This window comes from Xyrauchen texanus, chromosome 5, assembly GCF_025860055.1.
Source record: "Xyrauchen texanus isolate HMW12.3.18 chromosome 5, RBS_HiC_50CHRs, whole genome shotgun sequence".
Taxonomy (NCBI): domain Eukaryota; kingdom Metazoa; phylum Chordata; class Actinopteri; order Cypriniformes; family Catostomidae; genus Xyrauchen; species Xyrauchen texanus.
The window spans coordinates 9144337-9167167 of record NC_068280.1 but is presented as its reverse complement, the minus strand read 5'-3'; the positions used below and the strand labels follow the sequence as shown (position 1 = coordinate 9167167).

Below are 22831 nucleotides of genomic sequence, written 5' to 3'. Positions count from 1 at the left end.
GTGTTAGAATGTTGGTTTGTAAGTTCTTGTCATACATCGAACTTCTTGACAGAATTGTTTGTGTTGACATTCAGGTTGTTCCCTGGTCGACACCAGAGCTGGTTCTAGGATCAGTAGATATCCAGGGCTTAGCCCAGACCTTTTTAGAAACGTATGGCGTATTTGATGAAACATCAAATATAATATACTTTATAAAACAATCTTTTAGTTGTCATTTATAAAGTATATCTTTAAATATTACTGAAAATAAAACAAAAATGTCCCACTAACTTTTGTCTGTATATATATTACTTAATACTAGGGCTGTCAGCCAATTACATTACATTATATAGTATTCCAACTTATTAATCAAATTAATTGCATATACATACATATTTGCTTAGAAAGCCCCTCAAATAACAATAATTAAATATTGAATAAATGATCATAAACAGTTATAAATAATATATATTATTAAAAAAAAATACAGCTAATTAAAATGCATTGCATTAGTTTGGCACACAAAATTACAAAAAGACAATACAAATAGTGGCTTAAAAATACAATATATTATTTATTACCATGTAATTGAACATAAGCCTATCATTGGTCTACAGTCCATAGCAATCCATTTTGCAACAGAAAACATTAATTAGTCCAAGATTTATTATAGGGGTTTGTCTAAGGACACATCAATGTACACCTGCATCAGATGGACTCATTTGGACCTTCTTGGTTGCGTTGCGTCTACTATTAGTCTACTATTTGTAGATTGCTGTGTCAAGTTAAATGAAGTTTGAAACTTAGTAAACACGTCTTGAGATCTCTGTTTGAGCTCTATCAAGCTGTCTACCAATCGTTAGTCAATGAGTCTTGATCAACAAAGTTTTGATTGGTCGGCTGGTCGTAAAAAAAAAACTCTAATGGCTGGTCCATGCGGTAATTAATTATGTCGGAAAGAAATTCCAAAGTGTGGGATCATTTCAAGAGGATAAAGGATGATCCCAAGAAGGAGACATGCAAACTCTAAAGGCAAATGTTCGCCTATCATTCATCAACCTCAAACATGGCTTATAATTTGAAACATGTTAGTAGCGTAATGTAAAAATTAATACAATTTAAAATGTTTTTTTATAAAATTGTATTAAACTAAATTAAATTTGATAGAATTTTGATTCAATTGAAATGCATAAATCTTCCATTTATATATATATATATATATTAAACATTCTGCAGTTTCAAGGGCTTTAAACAAATGTAAGCAAATTTGCATCATTGAGCATGTTGTCTCCCTTGTACAAAAGGAATATTGTGCTAATAATATAACTAATATATAAAAAATAAAACCACACAGACAGATTAGATAACTTTTATAACTATAACTATCGAGAGATACATTATTGGGAAGGAAAGTATACTAAACTTAGTGTTTTTAATTTTCACATCCACAAAATGTGGTAAACAGTTTATAATATTGAATATACGCTATTAAAATGTAAATACATTATTATAATTATTTTAATTAAATAATGGATGCCAGGATCCAGGGCCCATGTCAGATCAGTGTATATCTTCTAGCCAATCAACATCTCCAAACAAACCCCCTCAAGGCTGCCTCATTTGATGCTATAATAAGCCCAGAGCTCACCCACCCACTCACATACTGTACTTACTCCTGTTATACAAGCTCTTAATCTCCTTGTATTCCTCTCGTTTTCTAGCATTCTCTTCCCACCCTTTATTTACAGAACAGATATGCTACCTTTTTCTCTCTCTCACCCAGTTTTCAGGCTTTGGAGGGCCTCGTTTACATTTTTCTGGTGGAAGCTGGTCATGTAGCTGTGCATCTCCTTGTAGTTGTTCCTTATGTTTCTTTCTGTGCTGCCATTTGGCACGGTGCCAAAACGAAATGGAGGGGAGAAGTCATTTGGATGTTGAAACTAAATAAGAGCATGCAAGGGAGAGACAGAAAGAGAGAAATATAACAACTGGTACATAGTGTCAATGAACTCTCAAGGGAAAGTGTGTAGGAGAGGTGTCATTTCAAAACCTTTAGATGCATTAGATCATGTTTTTTCCCCATTCATAATATAACTGTGTACAGTGTTTTTTGTAAACACATTTTTCAATGTTCTTTGGACACACAAGCTTTTCCAGGCATAAAAAAAATAAAGAGTGACTTAAAGTAAAGAATGAAATCTCACCACATCAATTATTAAAAAGGCTACAGCACCCACTTAGGAGTCCAATCTTCTTTTGTTTCATATTGGTTGCCTAATTTGCATTAGCCCAGTTATTTACACACCAAAGAGAACAATGCAATAGCAGAATTACTACAAAGTCAGCCAGCATAATAAACGCTAATATTAGGATTTATTATATGCAAAAAAACTGCTACAGAGTAAGTTTGCATAGATTTAGTATTTTCACAAACCAACCAATTATGAAATTCCTGAAACTGAAATTATTCACATTTATAATTACCTAAAGACTGTAATTACTATGACCATGAAATGGGTGTTTTTTCTTTAAACTGACTTTAAGGCTGAAGTGTGTAATTTCTACGCCACTCATTTGCACTTACAAATGAATTTTCAAAAGTAATGACTGTTTTTAAACAAGTTTCTCAAACACTCATTCCATCCCACCTTCCACCGTCTTGACATGTCAAACCACGTAAACAAACAGAGCAACATATTGTAAGAACCACAAAGCCACATTGTTTACACTCTTCAGAAAGTCAACCTGTGAACATCTTAAAACTGGAATAGGAGAATGTATTTTAACATTGAAACAATTACACTCTTTAACTTTAAATATTGCATCATTTAAGGCTATGTGAATTAACCTTAGTTGTAAAACAGTCTGGTCTATCAAGTCAAGTCACGTTCAATTCAAGGCAGTCCAGAACAAATGGCTCTTTTTATTCCCTATTGTTGAAATATATCTATTTTTTGAAGCATAGGATAAAAGAAATCAATAAGAACTGTATTTTTTAATAATAGCTTTCAGATGCCCATGGTCCAAATTTAGCTGTGGGACATGCTGTTAAATTTCAGAACAATAGACCCTTGTTACCTTTTTATCACTCAGGCCGGACACCTGGTCCACATACTCCTCTTGGATCATAAATGCAGCCAGGTTGGCTGTGTAGCTGGCCAGGAATATCACAGCGAAGAAGGCCCAGACCGATACCATGATCTTGCTAGTGGTGCCTTTGGGGTTCTGAACTGGCACAGAGTTATTGAAGACCAAACCCCACAGTAGCCAAATAGCTTTCCCAATGGTGAAGGAGGGACCGCCAGGCTCTAATGGTTTGTGGAGAGGTAGAAAGAAATAAAAAAATATTATGATATACACTGCCTGGCCAAAAAAAAAAAAAAGTCACTGTTTGGATTTAAATAAATAGATACTTGAGATCCTATGATTGGATCACTATTGCAGTGATTAATCTGTTTCAGCTGGCAACAATTCTTTTAACCCTAACTTATGCAGTATGTAGCTTCCCGTTTCTTAAATAACCATGTCAGAAGACATATCCTGTGGTCATGGAAAAGGTGTTCCAGTGTTTCAGAAGGGGCAAATTACAGGCCTGCATCAAACAAAGAAAGCAGCTATGGAGATTGCTGAAATCACAGGAATTGGGATAAGAACTGTCCAACGTATTATTAAAAAAACGACTTCAGTTTACAAGGGAGCATAAAGATTGGACTGTGGAGCAATGGAAAAAGGTCATGTGGTCTGGTGAGTCCAGTTTACCCTATACCAAAGTTATGGGCGTCTCAGTGTAAGAAGGGAAGTGCATGAAGCGATGCACCTGTCATGCATAGTGCCCATTGTACAAGCCTCTGGAGGCAGTGTTATGATCTGGGGTTAATTCAATTGGTCAGGTCTATGCTCAGCAACTTCATGTGGCAATAAAATGAAGTCAGCTGACTACCTGAATGTACTTAATGACCAGGTTATCCCATCAATGGATTTTTTTCAACCCTGACGGCACAAGCATATTCCAGGACAACAATGCCGAGATTCATCATGCTCAAATTGTGAAAGAGTGGTTCAGGGAGCATGAGTCCTGTCCTTAACCCCATTGAAACTCTTTGGGATGTGTTGGAGAAGACTTTAAGGAGTGGTTCGACTCTCCCGTCATCAATACAATATCTCTGCAAAAATGTATGCAACTCTGGATGGAAACAAATGTTGTGACGTTGCATAAACAATGCCATGGGGAATGCGTGCCGTAATCAAAGCTAAAGGCAGTCCAATGAAATATTAGAGTATGCAAGGTTTTTTTGGCCAGGCAGTGTAATTTAATTGCAATTACAGGAGGACAAAGTATTACGATCCATTATGAATAGTCATACATTTTACTATTCCATTTTGATTTGAATAAAAAGAATCAGTAGTGTTGGAGGAGCTACTTTACAACTGAAGCTTGCCAAGCAACAAGATACGTATCATTTAAAGAAGTTAAACTGCAGTCAAACTACTCTTTTGAAAAAGTAATTCTCTACATTACAAGCTAAACTACATTGAAGCTATTTAAAGGGGCCAGTTTCTTATCAAATATATAGCTGTATATTAGGGTTGGGCGATAGGATGATGTAATCGCATATCGATGATATCTGACAAATATCCCAACACACATTGACAGGTGATGAAAGACAATATTGGGAAATTACAAAACCATTGGCTAATATATACAATAGTAGACCATGAAAATGAAATTAGCACCTGCCAATGGCGGATGCCAGGAAATTTTGCAGATCTACCCGCCATTGAGGCTGGCTAACTGTAAGACGTCTTGTAATGACATGACAAGAATGTTAGACACAGATACACACATTTCAAGAAACATATTTATTATTTAATTATATTTTGAAGAACGGACGAATTAAAAGCCATCGATGCGCGTCTCTATATACAATTATAAACTATTTTTTGAGCACTACATTATTTTATATTATTATTTAATCTGCTTTTTTGTTTCATTTAAAGTGTGATTTAAATTTAGAAATATCTTTGGTTTAAGTTTTTGGTGTTTCAATAAATTAAATTTTTTTAGAAAAATCAATAAAGCAAGTATCTTCACAGATCCCTCGGTCTTGGGGGTGGATGACATAATCGGATATTTTTTTTCAGTCAAAATATCGTGAACATATTTCTTGCTTATCCCTCAGCCCTATTGTATATTTAAAATATATATATTAAATGCACACATATAAAATATATACGTTTTGATATGGATTTTGATATGGATGACAGCATTAAACAAATTAATGATTAAAGCCTGATGTACCGCTTGGTTACATGGAGGAAGCTAATGACAAGGAATATCATGTCTCTTGTACCATTCTCAAGATATAAAAGTTCATGATTAAATAGGCACTATTTTTGAGCGGGAGATTTGTAAGGCTCTGGAACAAAGGACCATAAAATCAATTGTTGGAAAGGACAGCCCAGTCGACCATGTGACTCTGAAAAGTGCTGCTGAACCAAACTCCAGGCAAGTGTCGCTGACAGAGAACGCTTGCAGGTCCCCAACCCTCTTGATGGAAGTGAGCGCAATCAGGAGGGCTGTCTTCAAGGAGAGGACCTTTAGTTCGACTGACTCTAGCAGCTCAAATATGACTCCAACGGAGGAGATTGCGGGTGAGTTGCGACATGCGATAAGAGCGAACGCCGTCTTGGCGATTTATATACACTACTGTCGCTGTGTTGTCTGAGAGGATCAACACGTGCTTGCCGCGGATCAGCGGCAGCAATCTGCGCAGGGCAAGAAATACAGCCAGCAACTCTAGGTAGTTGATGTGCCAACCCAGCCGCGGCCCTATCCAGGAGCCAGTGGCTGCGTGCCTGTTGCACACGGCGATCCAGCCTGACTGTGAGGCGTATTTACTCAGCTCGCTGAAACACAACCGCTTGGCTGCAAAGAAAAAATCTTTCTGAATAGACACACGCTTCCCTCCTTTTATACCGTATGTCCGGGGGAGGGGCATGCAAATTCTGTTCGCCAATTCTCATTGGCCTTTTCTCAAATATAAGAGGTAACCGAGTCTCTCAAGAGAGACCCCTAGTGTCACTACATCGACACAATGTCGAGTGAGTGATAGAAGGGGAACAATTGATCTCTTGCAATAGACTGCTTTCTGGTGTCCATGTAAATGTAGTCACTGTCACACTGAAAAGTTAGAGACATAGTCCAACCAAAAATGTTAATTATGTAATTGTTTACTTCCCAGTCACTTTTCACTTTCATTGTAAAGAAAAAAGATTAAATGAAAGTAAACAGTGACTAAGGCAAACATTCTGCCTAACATCTTTTGTGTTCTACAGAAGAAATAAAGGCCTACGTGTTTGAACCTACTTGAGGGAAAGTATATATTAAATTTTTAGGTTAACATCCCTTCAAGTTAGTAGCATTTCCACTTTTAGTTAGTTATTCCCAACACTTACATCAATACTACGTACAGTAGACTATACTAATGAAGTACATTGCTGAGAATAAGGCCATCTGATAAAAAATGTGTAAAACAGACATAATAGCTAAAACTAAAAGATAAAACACTGTACTGTGTTCCTTCTATGGAGAGGTTTATGGCTAGACATACCAAATGGTGTTTGGGTGTTTTGATAAGACTGTATTTGTGTGTGCATGTTTTTACAAGTGAATGTGCACACCTCGTCCATCTGCCAAGCAGCGATTATAGCCAACAGGACTGAAGTACTCAAAAATGAAGACAGCCACGGCTGAAACTAACAACAGCATAACGAACATCATTACCCAGACATCAGCGCTGAAGGGCTCTAAGAGCAGGGAAAAAAGAGAGAACAGAAGGGAAATGGGGTGGGGGTATTAGAAGAGTGCACTTTGGGTTTTATCTTGAATGCCACAACACTTGTGTGAATGTATTTATCCTTACCTAAAAAGGCAGAGGGGGACACCGTGCCATTGCTACGAGAGACCATGACACTGATCCCTGTCTCTATGAAGGGCACAGAGAAGTCAATGACCTCTGACCTCTCTTCATTAATTGTCAGGGACCCCACTGCCATGTGGGCATTCTTAAACACCACCTACAGACAAAGAGGAGGGACAGAAAAGTTATAAGGGATGGGCAGATCGAACTTGAAGTGTCAGTACATTCCAAACTGATGTTGTATTGCGAGTATCGATCCTAACATAACAAATTTCACAATATATAACAATGACGCTAAATGTGGCATGTATTACAATTGGTTTATTTAATAAAAATGGTTAAAGGTTAAATATTGTTAATAAATTATAAACCAAAAATGTTTACTTTAGGCCTATTAAAACTTTAAATGATGGCTTTCAAATAATATTCTCAGAAATAAAAAAATCCATGAAATAGAGGTATTGGTATTGGAATTATTGGCTATATTGGCCCAGATAGGTATTGGTTCGAAAACAAAATAAGTGATATTACACCCATTCCTAAAATTGATACATAAAGCTTTTCTGAACAAAGAATAGTCTAAGCATGCCAAATCTTGACAAAGAGGCAAGAAAGCACAGTGTAAGAAAAAGGTGAAAGACAGATCAAATAGAAGCCAGTGAATGAAAAGACTACAAAAGAAAGACTTTAAGACAGAGGAAGGCAATAATAGGGTTACTTTTCTACAGTAAGTTGCCGAAGCTTTAAAAAGCTATTTCTTCTTCCTTTCAACCTTTCCCTAATCACTACTTCCCCAAACCCATTACATGTCCAGGTATATTTAGAATTACATATTAGGAGCCTCTGGTGATACAGAAAAATAGGACAAAACAGAGTTAATAAGGTGAGTGTATGCTACAGAATGGCTTATTTCTCTCTCGCTCTGCCTCTCTACTTCTCTCTCTTCACCCTTCTAAATATGAGATTATAATTTGTTTGTGCTTAAGTATGTATGTTGCATCACTCAACGTGAATATGTCTAAAAGCATCAGATCTGATCAAGACATAAGGCAAAAATAAAGCAAGATACCAAGAGTCTGCAACTTCTAATGTGGTGCAGTCAGAGAGTATTGACATGACTGGGACTAAAAGGGAACTGAATGTGCCACATTCATTTCAACTGTGGATTTACATATGATTCGGCAACTATTATTATTTCTCGTCTGAATTAATGCACCAGCTTTATTTTCCCTTGGGCTTGGGCAAAATCATATGCTCACTTTCTCTCTCATCTGTTCTTATTAGAGAAACTGTTTAGATTTTCGTTTTTGATTATAATATAAAATCAGAAAATCTATACGTGTCAGGGCCTAGTGGTTAGGGCAGCGGTTGAGCTGTGTCGCACATGCGTCAGTGTTTGAGCTTGCGAAATCTTGTGATCACGTTCCCCCTTTGAATAAAACATTACAAATTTAAAAATAATATATATACACAGCATCCATACTTCAAATTAGCGCAGAACCGAGTAAAAATATATAAAATATGTATAAATATATAAAACCCAATATAAATTAACCTCTTCAACTCGATTTTCACACTCAAATTTAAAAGCTCACCATTTACACATATTGCCAAAAAGGTAATCTCATTTTTCAGAAAACCCCCTAAATAAAAAAGACTCCAATTATTAATAAATAATACTGTATATGTTTACAATCTTAGGATGAATATAGTTTTTTTTTCTTTTTACTTTTAAGCATGAAATTCTGGTTCTGTTCACTCCCTCCAAAAAGTTTTATTTTATTCAACTAGATGGCAGTAATTACTAGAATTTTTCTCTGTCACCTTCCACCTTCCTGAAATGTAGGTGGCGCTCTAACGCATTTTAGCCCTCACAGATGTGGTCGTCCATAGGCATTCAAGGGTAGATTCACTAAACTGTTGTGCCATTTTTGCGCATGGTATTTCAGCTCAAATGCCTGCGTCTTATTCACTTACCACCCGCAATCACGTTTAGCGGGAGCAATAAGCGCTAAAATTGCACTGCATCTTCAATATTTAAAACAAGTCATTAAGCTTTTAGCGGCCGCAATTCATTCTTAGTGAATCTGCCCCTCGATCTAATTTTCAGTTCATGCACCACCCCAATTATTTCATCAGATATCTTGGTCTATGAATGGACTAGAAGACACCTCAATCTAGGTGAGAAAGCTGAAAATCCTCCCCTTTGCGATGATGTAGAACATTTTATCATCAATAGTTGATAACATTTTTCCTATGATTTGTTTAGCATGCTTTTCCTTCTGGACCACATATTTTGTTCTGAACGTCTAAATTATAACATTGGATTATTCACACAAGCAAGCACACAGACAAATAAAAAATGTCTCAAAGATAAGAGCAGATATAAAGTTTTTAGTTATTAAAAAAGAAGTTTGTATTTATGTCAAACAGATATCATATTTCACTTTGTGATTCTTTTGAATACCTTTCAAACTGTGGTGTTAGGGTAACAAAATAAACGGAACAGTCATCAAATATCAGAAAGAGTGAAAATGTTCCATGGGCAACAGTTGCAATGTGTAATGCATCAATAATATGGCTAGTCTCTCCAGCTCATTGAATGATAAACAACCTATTCAACCCCAAACTGTGGATCACACTATGAGGTCTAAAAGCATTTTTAAAACTCACCTCACCAACCAAGCCATTCCATGTGCCGTTGATTTTTTTTCCATGCTTTCCATTAGTCACCAGGTAGAGATCATAGGTGAATTTTACAGACTTTGCGATCTTTTTGAGGATGTCAATACAAAAGCCCTTGCAGCAGCGTTTAATATAGATCCCTGAATCTCTTGTTTGGTTTCTAGAGGTGGTAAATTCAAGAAGAAAGTGGTGAGATGATTAATGGTACAGCATGAAGTTATTTTTCAAAACAGTGAAGACAGTGTTTATCAAATATTGTCCGGGATGTTCATCAATCCTTGATCAAAATACCATGTCATAAATCTGTGTGTAAGAATCAATCTGTGAGTCAAGATAACATCAAAATGACTAATGACCACTGCACTGGCCACTACATTGACTACAATAGAACAAGACAATAGCTACAGTGAAAATATTTATTTCACATTGTCAAGTGGCTTTTTTTTTTTTTTTTAACAATCATTGTTTTTTTTAACAATCACTACAAAATAACTAACTGAATTTAGCATAAATTCTTAATTTATGGGAAAAAAATTTGCCATGTGATAATTTAAAAGTATAGTATTTTGGGCTTTGAAATACTGTAGTTATTTTGCCAGACAAATTTACAGTCAATACTACAAAGAGATATGGGATGCTAGTTTTAAATAATGACTAAATCAGTGTTTTTCATTAAAGGGATAATTCACCCAAAAATGCAAATTATCAAATGTTTTACTCCTCATGCCATACAACATGTGTGTGTGTTGGGGGGTGGTGTTGGCTGTGTCTCGTTTGGAAGGGTGCATGCTAGGTAGGACGCGTCCTTTGAAGGCTGCAGTATACCTAGTGTCCTCCTATAAACAAGCCTCATTTCAACAAGATGGCCTTAATAGGACATAAGGAAACGGAACGCAACATGGTTGTTATGACATCACGCCACTCTTTAACAAGCGGGAGCACCTTGAATGAGAAGGGAACAAAGTCCCTTTAGAAGGTAATGCATGAGGTACATTTTAGTAGAGTTATAATGATGTAAAGAGAAAAAAAAATAGATTTTACAGGTGTACTTTTAGTCTAATACTTTATTTTAATATATATTAATATAATTATACATATTATATACTCTGCACCCATCAACATTCCTTGTGCTTGAACATCATATTTACGGGCAAATTGGCATCTTTGTTTTAGACATTTCTGCTGAAGCAAAGAATTGTGGGTTGTGAGTGCCTACGAAGGATACATCTCATGCATCCTCCGAATTCCCGTGAAAGAAGGTTGCATTCGAAGTGTCCTACTCACTTTTCTGAAACGAGACAGCCTCGATGACGTATTCGGCCAACATAGCCAAAGAACCGTGCATTTGAAAATGGAGGCTATGTACTCCAGTGGCGGCTGCTGGTCTTTCAAAGAGGGGAAGCTCATTTTCGGCCTACATTATCTTAGGTGTTGATCTGCCCTGCTGTTTAATTCTAATTTTTTCCTCGTAAGGAAGACTTTCAAATGGCTTCGCCAAAATCAGGTCGACAATATTAGCACCGTCTGCCATCGTGCGCAGTTTCACCCGTACGACGCTAGCCTAGCCTACTGTATGAATGAATGAATGAACGAACGAACGAACGAACGCTCTAAAACAAAATATATTAAACTTGGTAAAACTGAAACAAGGAATGTGGTGTATAATTGTGTGAAATGTATTATGCAAATTGACTAGCAATTTCGCCAAACAAATATAAAGAAATAGGTTGCAGCAGTTTGTCTTTCGACTACACTTGAGAAATCCGCGATGGGACTGAGCGCGAAATAGCTTCAGTGACTTCTTATAGTACAGATTCAGCTGTCAATCAAAAGGAGATGCAGTCTTTCGACAGATCCTCCAATCATCACGCTGAAGCCCGGAGTCCGGGCCAGCCCACTCCTCATTCACCCCCAGAGACGCTGAGCGTCCGTGGGCGGACATAATCGCAGCATTTATCCAATGACCGTCTATTTTCGGAGCACTGAAAAAACTGTTCAGAGCAGCCCCATTGAAGTCAATGGACGCTCGGCTTCAACAGGGAAATGCACTGACGCTACGGGAATGTATGAGAAGTAAATCGAGTCAGCCGACCTGCTATATGTAATGTAGCTGATTCTGAACGAACTCGTCTTCGAGATGAACGTGTTCTAATGCATTTTTAGTCAATAAATTGTTTACACAATAGTACATATTTGACCATTATTTTTTTGACATTATAGGGGAAGCTGAGCTTCCCTTGCAGTCTTAAAGAAATCCCCACTGATGTACTCTTATAGGCTGCATTTTGTCAGTGAGGATTAATGACTGACAGCATTATCACTCTCATATTTCACAATGATTATGGTAAAGATATTTTTGTAACCATAAAAGTGCATAACCTAAACCTAAATTATGTAGCATTATCCATATTTATCTGTGATTTCGATCCATATTTTTCTGTGATTTTTGTTGTTAAAATTCTTTATTGAAATTAAAGACAAATCTACATTTTGCACTGAACTACAGTGCATTTCTTGAATAACTTTATTGTTTGGATAAGTCTTTAGTATTCTCACAGGATTTTAAGCTGCTTTCGACACGGTACTGTATTCCTCATGCAAGTGCCACTGAGGGGGTCAACATCCTCCACAATGACAAATGGAGCCTCCTCTAGTGTCACAATGGACAGGTGGTCATCTTCCCGCTCCCCAGCATCTGAGTACAGCTCGAACCGAGGCCAAACATGGTACTTCATTGCCAGAGACCCATTCTCCCATTTACCTACCTGTTAAAGTGCAAAGATGAGAGAAATATAACAAGTGAGATAATGAAAGGTTCTTGAGGTTGAAGTGGCTGAGATTGGATTAGTGCAAGCTAAATTTGAGGATGAGTGACATCTTGAATTAAGATAAAGAGAGATAAACAGTAAATGAAGGTAGATAATTACATCAGGGAAGGGGGGACTGTGCAGTCATGAGTTAAGAGAAATCAAGAGGGAAAGAGAGTCAGATAGAAACTAGGAGATTTACTCACCCTGTCCCATTGCCTCTCCTTATCTAACAGAATAATAACCAACTTTGGGTGCATCTGAAAACCGTCTTCACTGAAGGAGAGGTTACGCCCTTCAAATGTCACATTCATGAGGTACCTGAAAAGAAAAAAGAAGGGACATAAGATCAAACCCATTTGGTGGTTATCAATAAACGCTACGAATCCAATGATTTCAATGACATTATGTGTCACAGGAATGAAGAGGAAAAACTCCAAGGGTTTGCAAAAGTGACACTCTGTAATACGACCAAAAAATTTAAATTTTCCGCATTTGACAGACTTTTTTAATCCAAAGTGACTAGGTAAAATGTAGATCTTGAATGCACTATATCAGCTACGTCAGTAGACTCCCATTGACCATCTTCTTTTTTTTTATTTAAGATAAGCGAGTCTAGTTTTCGGAAACCAGGAGCAGGATTCATGAAATTGTTCTTTAGAAAAAAAAATTGAAATTTCTTTGGATAAAGAAGATCGTAAGCACATTCCTAAGTGCATTTCTTGAAAAAAGTCCTCAAATGTTTTCTTAAGAACAACTGCATTTTTTTTCTTAAGAATAAAAAGAGGCTTTGACATTGTCTAATCAGCTTGCTCACGGAGTTGCCTTGTCTATAGCCTACAACAAATTCAATACTTCAAAACTGGTAAATCGTAACAATAAATGTATCTTTTAAATGTTATTTTAATTAGCAAGCACCTCGATAATTTTTTTGAATGTAAAGTGCATTAGATATGTTAGTTTAACAACATTAACCATCAAAGGGGAATTTACTTGCTGCTAACTATTTGATACATTTTCATATTACATGGAGGAAAAGAAAAGAAACAAAAACTACAAGAGCTAGATTTTCTTGTTGAGGAAATTAATGTAAGGAAAACGTTCCCCTTAGTAAGCTTTATAATAATATCATGTTGGAAAGTAAGAGGCAGGTCAATGGGAAATTGTGACAGAGGCTAACCATTAAAATTTAAGACAACTGTGAGGTTATCCTAACTTTAAGATGTTATTTATGATGATTTTTACTAACATTTTTCAATTTCAATGCTTCTTGAGTTTTTCTTAAGAACAATCTTAAGAAAAAAGATAAGAATTTCTTATAACCCTATAACTTTTAAACCTGGTCACTCAACTAAAGGAGTTTTACGCTCACTGAGAACTTTATGAGAAATACTATGGTCTTAATAATGTTCCCGACTTAATCTTCTGCTGTTGTAGCCCATCCGCCTCAAGATTCGACGTGTTGTGCATTCCGAGATCTGGGTAAACTCTAGAGACTATTTTGTATGAAAATCCCAGGTGATCAGCAGTTACAGAAATACTCAAACCAGTCTGGCACCAACAATCATGCCACGGTCAAAATAACTGAGATAAATCGTTTCCCTATTCTGATGGTTGATGTGAGCATTAACTGAAGCTCCTGGCCCGTATCTGCATGATTTTATGCATTGCACTGCTGCCACATAATTGGTTGTTAAGATAATAACATGAATAAGTAAGTGTACAGGTGTACCCAAAAAAGTTCTCAATGAGTGTACTAGCTGTAACTGACGTCCTAAGTCATCTGGTGTTTTAACTATACCGCTGCATTGGTCTTTCTACTGCAGTCGACATGGTTAACCACAAACTGTTGATCTGAATGCTGGCAAAGAGACCTGAAGATTTTATTCACAGAAGTGAGTAACTTCTTAAATTTCCATCTATTTCTCACACAAAGTATTCACATGGCTTTTAAAAGAACTATAGCACATAAGTCATTGTCTACATGTCATGGACAACTTTTAAGATTATACTTTAATAATATTTTTGGCTCTTTTTGGAGCTTAATAGATGTAATCAGTATGAACTGCTGTGGAATGGAAATATTCAAATATTTAATTCAAGTTCATACACAATGTTGTCGGTCGAGTTGTAATTAACCTCTGTTGTAATTAACGTCTTTCATGTCACTAACCTCCTCTAAAATCAAATTTGTGCAGCACATAATGGACTGTCTGAGTCTTTTGACTTGTCTTTAGTGACCTCATCTAGCACTTAGACAGTATCTGCACGGCATTCACAAAAAGTTTTTGCATTCTTATATTGTGTTGTTGTTGTTCGTCTTGTCCTTGAGACCCAACATTAGACCTTGACTTGTATTCTTTGCCATGGAAAATATCTATCTATCTATCTATCTATCTATCTATCTATCTATCTATCTATCTATCTATCTATCTATCTGTCTATCTGTCTATCTGTCTGTCTGTCTGTCTGTATATCTAGAGTTAAAAATCAGTAGCATTAAATACAAATACTTCTGCATTTTTGTGCACTAGTGCCACTGTGCCAAGCACACAGCATACAGTACTGTAAATATCCCGACAAAAGTAAAAGACAGCAGTCCAACAGTGAAAGATCAAGAAACCAACGTAATTTCCCTTTGTTCCATCTGGGTGTAAAATGTATGACGCAGAATATCTGACCCATTTCTGACAGTCACTCTAAATAAGTCTGTAGCCAGGTGTGTGTGTGTGTGCGCATTTGTGCCCTTGAGCGCAGATACACACACACACACAGATTTTCATCATGGCATGAGAATCATGTATGTGTGTCAACAAGTTTTGTGTCAGAGCCAGTGAAAACTCTCTGCTGCTCTCCCCGCACTCTTCCCTCCATCTGTGGGCTGTCGTCGCCATGACAACAATCAGCCTCACGAAAACGGCTCACCACACAATAAATAAATATCTGCTCTAAACAAGAGAGGCTGAAAGAGAATGAAAGAGAAAGAACAAAAATGAGTGACAGAGGATGACAAATTTGTCTCATACATGTACAGTAAGTTGCTTTTACAGTGCAGTAAGTTTTTGAAGCAATGTCATAAGTCAATTCATTCACACACACAGTAGCAACGACAAAATGAAAGGTAACTAAACACACCTCATTTGCAAAATGGTGACGCCATGTTTTAGGACATGTACCATGGTTATAGTAAACCAATTATTCTTAGAAATACATTGGAGTTTAACGTAAACACTATAGAACATATGCGTTTTTAGAGTCTTTTGACCTGTTTCATTTCATGTGACATCACTGTATGACCATGCCGCCATGTGGGCTGTGAAGGAGCACATCACTGGTTTAACCCGCTGAAGAAATACGCCCCTTCATAGAACTAGTTGGTCATTTGTCTGAGTTTCATTCCTTTTGTTCATGAATAAGCGAAGATCAGGATCTGTTGGCCGACTGAACGAAAAGAGGAGGCATGTCGTTCGTTTAATCTGGTAATCTCTTTCAACAAGGAGAGAAATAGGCTGAATGAATTATGAGTAAAAGTGACTGCTAACATTACAATGACTGGACGTAATTGAAGCATAATTATTTTTAGGCCAATATTGTTGTCTTTTTTTGGATAGTTTGGATAGTTAGCACAGCAGTTCACAAAATGATAGGTATACTTTGTTGTCATTTGTGTGCTTATGATGGTTAAACACTCAGCTGAATGCTATTAGTAGATTTGTAAACACGCAAATTTTAATAAAGTTTTAAGGCTTGTTTTGGAAGTGCTTAGTCAATGGTTTAATAACACACTTAAAACACATAAAAGATGTTAATTTATTGCCACCTATTGGCGCAGAGGTGTAGTTTACAGACTTGCCCTTCATCTGAAATTATGTACTGTCACACTATGTACTGTATTTGATATAGAACACACTTCTTTGCCAGTAAACCAGTACGTTCTTTAGGTATGCATGTGAGTAGTACAAATAAATTCCTGGACATACTTTTTCACTTACTGTTTTATGAACGCTGAGGACTCTGTCATACTACTCAATTGGCATTCTGTTTTTGGCATACTATATAGTAGGGAAGTATGGATATTCGATTGCAGCTATGGTCACTGAATAAGTTGAATGAATCTGAACAAATCTTTTTGGTGAACATATTCACGATTAAAGATTTGAGTCATGATTTAATGACAGACAGAGGAACATCATCTGAAGTCAATTCAATCCACTAAATAACGACCAAGCATAATGTAAAATGTATTGTAGTAATGTTAATGTATGCTATTGTGTTGTAAGATATACTGCAACTTAAAACCATAGAAGTTGTGAAATTATTGACTTGTATTGTTTAATAAATGAAGAATAAAAAAATGAATGATTAGGACTGATGAAACATGTTGCCAATAAAATCACTAGTTACGATAATAGGCCTTTATGTTTATTCTATAATCTTCAAGCGGTTTCGGTTTGTGTAACCTTAGAAGTGTTTATTATAGAAAAATAAAGCTACACGATGTAAGTTTTTAGAAATAAACAAAATGTCCTTAATCATCCAAACCATGTTTTTGCCATACCCCGATTCACTATGGTAGGCCTGTAATAATTATTTATATTTTAGAGCAATCCAGACAGATTTGGCAGTAAATAGTATACTTTCATCATTCGTCCTTGCATTTTTACGTCATGAATAAAAGAAAAAGTAGATCCAGCTACTACAGCACGTGTATGTACGGTGATATGTGAGGAAGCAGTTTGCTGCTGTAAGCTTGTAGCCGCAACAAATGAGCAACAATGACCATGGATCATACAAAAAGGGAACCCTTGGGGAATTGGGGACACCCATTTTCAAAATAAAGAAACCTTGAACTGAGAAGAGTCTGCAATCAAAAAGGGAAAGTGACAGAGCCCATAATAAAACACAAAACAACATTGGATTGACTTTTCAGAGGTGGTGACAACTTTTTTTTTGCTGGACAGGAAAGATAGTAGCTCGCTTAGTGCGGTAGTTTTTTAGAGCATTGGACACTCTAATGGGACATTTTATTATGGATTGTGATACTACAGTGCTTTCAATTTCATTTTCAAGGAAGGAAGGACAATGGAAAAATTGAACTTTTATTCTGGTAACAATGCCAATCTCATAACAACACATGCTCATATATTCTGATGTCCTTCTCTTTCCTCCTTTCGTAATTTTTTTTGAGGGGAGGGGGCGAGTTTTGTCGTTGTTAGTGACATTCGCTCTGATATGACGATCACCTGTAAAAATGGTTAATCCTCAAACCATCAGACTCATCCGTGCAGAAGAGCAGAGTCGAAGCCCAACTCACGTACTTTCCAAAACAATGTTTCTCCACAAGTAACCTGCAGCGTTATGGTTCAACCTCTAGAGGGCCAAAAGTAACATAGTGTAGCTTTAAAGTAAAAAACAAAACATCTAATATCTATGCAACAGAGTGGAATACATTAAATGTGTACATCTTACAGTGTTATTGGGGGCTGAGCCCATCCTAAGACTGAAATTCTAAAATCACCCTTGCCATAGAATATGTTAATTCTACATTAGCTCGGAATATATCAAAATAACATGGTATTACCATATTATACCATCACTGTACTTTTACATACATGGGGGATTCTTTTACATACATGGGGCGAATCCTGTTGAGAAAATGTCCTGGTCAGTCAATACAAAAAATCTGTGAATTTTAAGCACTTAAGAACATTTCACCACCCAATTCTCATTACTGTAATGTGTCAGAACATTTAACTTTTACTATTCATTTTTTTATTATTACTGTAACACAGTTTTTTTTTTTTTTTTACTGTATTACAGTAATAAAGATGCTGCTGCACAAGTCATTTTTAAATGTAAATCCACCAAAATAAAAGGAAGTATCAAGCGACTGCTATTGTCACGATTCCCCATTGTCTGCCCTATGTTTCTCCCCTGTCACCTGTCCCGAACTACACTTCCCATAATCCCCTGCCCTCATCACTGCCAGTGTCATTGTTCTCACCTGTTTGTAATTTAATTATCATCCCTGTGTATTTAAGCCCTGTTGTTTGTTTATTCCTTGTCGGTCGTTGTATGTTATGGTTGTCCTTGATTGTGTTCCTGCCCGTGCCCTCCATGGATGTTTTTCATGTTTATACTTTGTTTTCCCCTCATGGATGTTTTGTTTGTTCCCTGTATTCTTTAGTTATTTTTAGTTATCCTGTTCACAGTTTGTTCCTTTATTAAAAGAACTGCATTTAGATCCTCACTCCTCGTCTGCCCTCGTCTGATTCATAACAGCTATGATGTTGTTTAAACACTTTACCATTTAAATTATATATTTTTTTCCGCATTGCGGTCATGAGAATTGAGAGATAAAATGTGTGTAAATGTCATGAAAATAATGTTACATTTAAAAAATGTAAGATCTAAATACCAAATATTTTTTTTATTATTATTATTTTGCATATAGAAAATAAAGTCTACTTTTAAGGGGTAAAATAGGACTTTTCTTGACACCCACATGAACATAACACATACACGCACATACCTCAGTTACAAAAAAGTACTACAGCTGAAGTCAGTTTACATACATTTTAGCCACATTTAAACTCAGTTTTTCACAATTCCGGACTTTTAATGGTAGAAAACATTCCCTGTCTTAGGTCAGTTAGGATCACTGTCACAAATGTCAGAATAACAGTAGAGAGAATTATTTATTTCAGCTTTTATTACTTTCATCACGTTCCCAGTGGGTCAGAAGTTTACATACACTGTGGTAGTATTTGGTAGCTTTGCCTTTAAATTGTTTAACTTGAATCAAATGTTTTGGGAAGCCTTCTACAAGGTCCTTACAATAGGTTGCAGGAACTTTGGCCCATTCCTCCAGACAGAACTGGTGTAACTGATTAAGGATTGTAGGCCTTTTTGCTCGCACACGCCTTTTCAGTTCTCCCCACAAATTTTCTATCAGATTGTGGTCAGGGCTTTGTGATGGCCACTCTAATACTTTGACTTTGTTGTCCTTAAGCCATTTTTTCACAACTTTGGAGATATGGTTGGGGTCATTGTACATTTGGAAGACCCATTTGCGACGAGCTTTAACTTCCTGACTGATGTCTTGAGATGTTGCTTCAATATAGCCACATAATTTTCCTTCCTCATGAAGTGCACCAGTCCCTCCTGCAGCAAAGCACCCCCACAACATGATGCTGCCACCCCCATGCTTTACGGTTGGGATGGTGTTCTTCGGCATGCAAGCCTCACCCTTTTTCCTCCAAACATAACAATGGTCATTATGACTTAACAGTTCATTTTTTGATTCATTAGACCAGAGGACATTTCTCCAAAAAGCAAGATTGTTGTCCCCATGTGCACTTGCAAACTGTATTCTGGATTTTTTATGGTGGTTTTGGAGCAGTGGCTTCTTCCTTGCTGAGCAGCAGGTTATGTCGACATAGGACTCGTGTTACTGTGGATATAGATATTTGTCTACCTGTTTCCTCCAGCATCTTCACTAGGTCCTTTCCTGTTGTTCTGGGATTGATTTCCACTTTTCGCACCAAACTACGTTCATCTCTAGGAGACTGAATGCGTCTCCTTCCTGAGCTGCATGATGGCTGTGTGGTCCCATGGAGTTTATACTTGCATACTATTGGTTGTACTGATGAAAGTGGTTCCTTTCAGGCATTTGGAAATAGCTCCCAATGAGATCCACAAATGCTTTTTCTGTCTTGGCTGATTTAATTTGATTTTCTCATGATGTCAAGCAAAGAGGCACTGAGTTTGAAGGTAGGCCTTAAAATACATCCACAGGTACACCTCCAATTCAGCACAACTCCTATCAGAAGCTAATTGGCTAATTGTCTAAAGGCTTGACATCATTTTCTGGAATGTTCCAAGCTGCTAAAAGGCACAATTAACTTGTGTATGTAAACTTCTGACCCACTTGAATTGTAATATAGTCAATTAAAATTGAAACAATCTCTCTGTAAACTATTGTTGGAAAAATTACTCTTGCACAAAGACGCTTGCCAAAACAATTAATTTATAGTTTGCTATTATTAAAAAAATGTGTTTTAATGACTTCAACCTAAGTGTATGTACAATTCTGACTTAAACTGTACATTATCATAATTAAATGGTATTGTTTGAAATACCTTAGAGTACAATGTAAATACCATAGATTATAATCATGGTAATCAAGAAATTGCATATATCAATGTACCATAGAATTACCATCTGATACCATCATGGTACCAACCAAGTACTTTTTTGTAAAGGCTACATAAAAAATCTGACTGAACATAGCTCAAACATACATCATCACTTACAAAGAATCCCCATGGTTTACACATTTGAAATACCTTGGTAAATACCATGTGTATACTAATTTACACTCACGACCACTTTATTAAGAACACCTGTACACCTACTTATTCATGCGATTATCTAATCAGCCAATCGTGTGGCAACAGTGCGCTGCATAAAATCATGCAGATATGGGTCAGGCACTTCAGTTAATGTTCACATCAACCATCAGAATGTGAAAAAAAAATATTTCAGTTATTTCGACCCTGGCATGATTGTTGGTGCCAGACGGGCTGGTTTGAGTATTTCTGTAACTGCTGATCTCCTGGAATTTTCATGCACAACAATCTCTAGAGTTTACTCAGAATGGTGCCAAAAACAAAAAACATCCAGAAGCAAGAAAACAGCAGACTACCACATTAGGGTTCCACTTCTGCCAGCCAAAAGTAGAAAGCTGAGGCTGCAGTGGGCCTACCATCTGTGTACCTCAGCAGAAATCGAGATTCATCAGACCAGGCTATGTCTTTCCAGTCTTTAACTGTCCAGTTTTGGTGAGCCTGTGCCCACTGCAGCCTCAACTTTCTGTTCTTGGCTGACAGAAGTGGAACCTGACAATCAAATGAATAAGTAAATGTGCAGGTGTACTCAATAAAGTGGTCGGTGAGTGTAGTTATCAAATAGTGCCATAATATACATAAAAATACCATGGTGTTACCATCTGATATCATCACTGTACTGAACCATGGTACTGCCACAGTACTTTTTGCTCAAGGCTACACAATCATATATTAACAAAAATAGACACACACATATAACTTACTGCAGTGGTTAATATCACACCTGATCTGTTTAACTTACACCCACAATCGCAAATTCTCAAACACCATCAATTCCCACATTTGTTCAAGGCCAGTCTGTTTTGATTCCTGACACAAGAAAGAAAAGTACAACCCCAAACTGCCATTAGACAGAAAGAAAGTGAGAGTATGTGTTTAAGAGAGAGAGACCCACCAGCATATAAAATGCATTACCATGGTGCCCACAACCATAGCAATCTCCAAGCAATCTGCTGTGTTGCTATGGGAACAGTAATCTCACCCAGGAGAGAGTTAGGGAGAAAGAGAGGAGGAGACATGGAGAGAGAGGGAGCATCTTGTGCACTTACAGCTAGACACATGATGCAGTGGAAAGCCATTTATCTGTCTCTATAAATACAACTAGATCGGTATTTGACATGACAGCCAACCAGATTTATTGTATCCAGCGTTTTTCTGGTATTGATCGGAAACTGGAAAACTCGTCTTCAGATTTACTGTGCAACCATCCAATGATCTATGATTTACTTGATGTCACGTTCAAGCAGGGGCGGATTATGACAAGCAAGTGACACGGGACCAATTTTCATTTAGGGCCAACACTTTTTTTTTTTTAAATCACAAAATCTATATAATGATGAGATCTATATGTAAAATAAATCACACTTCAAATATATCTTTAAAAATCATGTCAGTGTTTTAAAAGCTTTTTTATTGTGGTGGACATGAATAGAATGGAATGATGATTGAGAGATATACCTCAAAAGCCTGTTGTATCATATCTGATACACACATTTTCAACACGATTTGTCTAATTGTTACTGTATTTTTTTCTTTATCAAAATCAGCAAAGATTTAGAATCAGAAAGACAAGTGTATCACAATGTGAAGGTAGCCATTTTGGAAAATATTTTACTAGGTCTTCTACTTCCAGAAGAGGGTTGAAACTTTCACCAGGAGGCAGTAAACATCTAGTACACAGTATACAACAGGATTTAATCATGTTGATGATGTAGAGGCTCTAGAATGTCATGTCTCAAATATGATGCAAGCAGTGTTACAGGGTTGAAAATTTAATTAGAAACAGTTAGGCAAAAGGGTTCTATAAGAGTACTAAGGGCCCTCATAGTAACAGGGGCCTGTTGAGGGGGCCTTGTATAAGCTGTGGGGTCCACATATTCAAGCTTATATTAAATAGTGTTTTTCAAAGTAGATGGACTGTGAGACCTTTTAGCCCAGGGCCCTCCCAGGCCCCTGGTAGTCAAGGGCCCCTGGGCCAAGTCCATAATTCACCTATGCATTCAAGGGTTTCCTCTTGTATTTAATTTGTGTC

The 22831-nt window shown here is 36.8% G+C and overlaps 1 pseudogene; it reads right to left on the bottom strand.

Moving 5' to 3' along the window:
- The window catches only part of LOC127644264 (glutamate receptor ionotropic, NMDA 2B-like), a 149931-nt pseudogene that overhangs the window by 14389 nt on the left and 112711 nt on the right, over positions 1-22831 (bottom strand).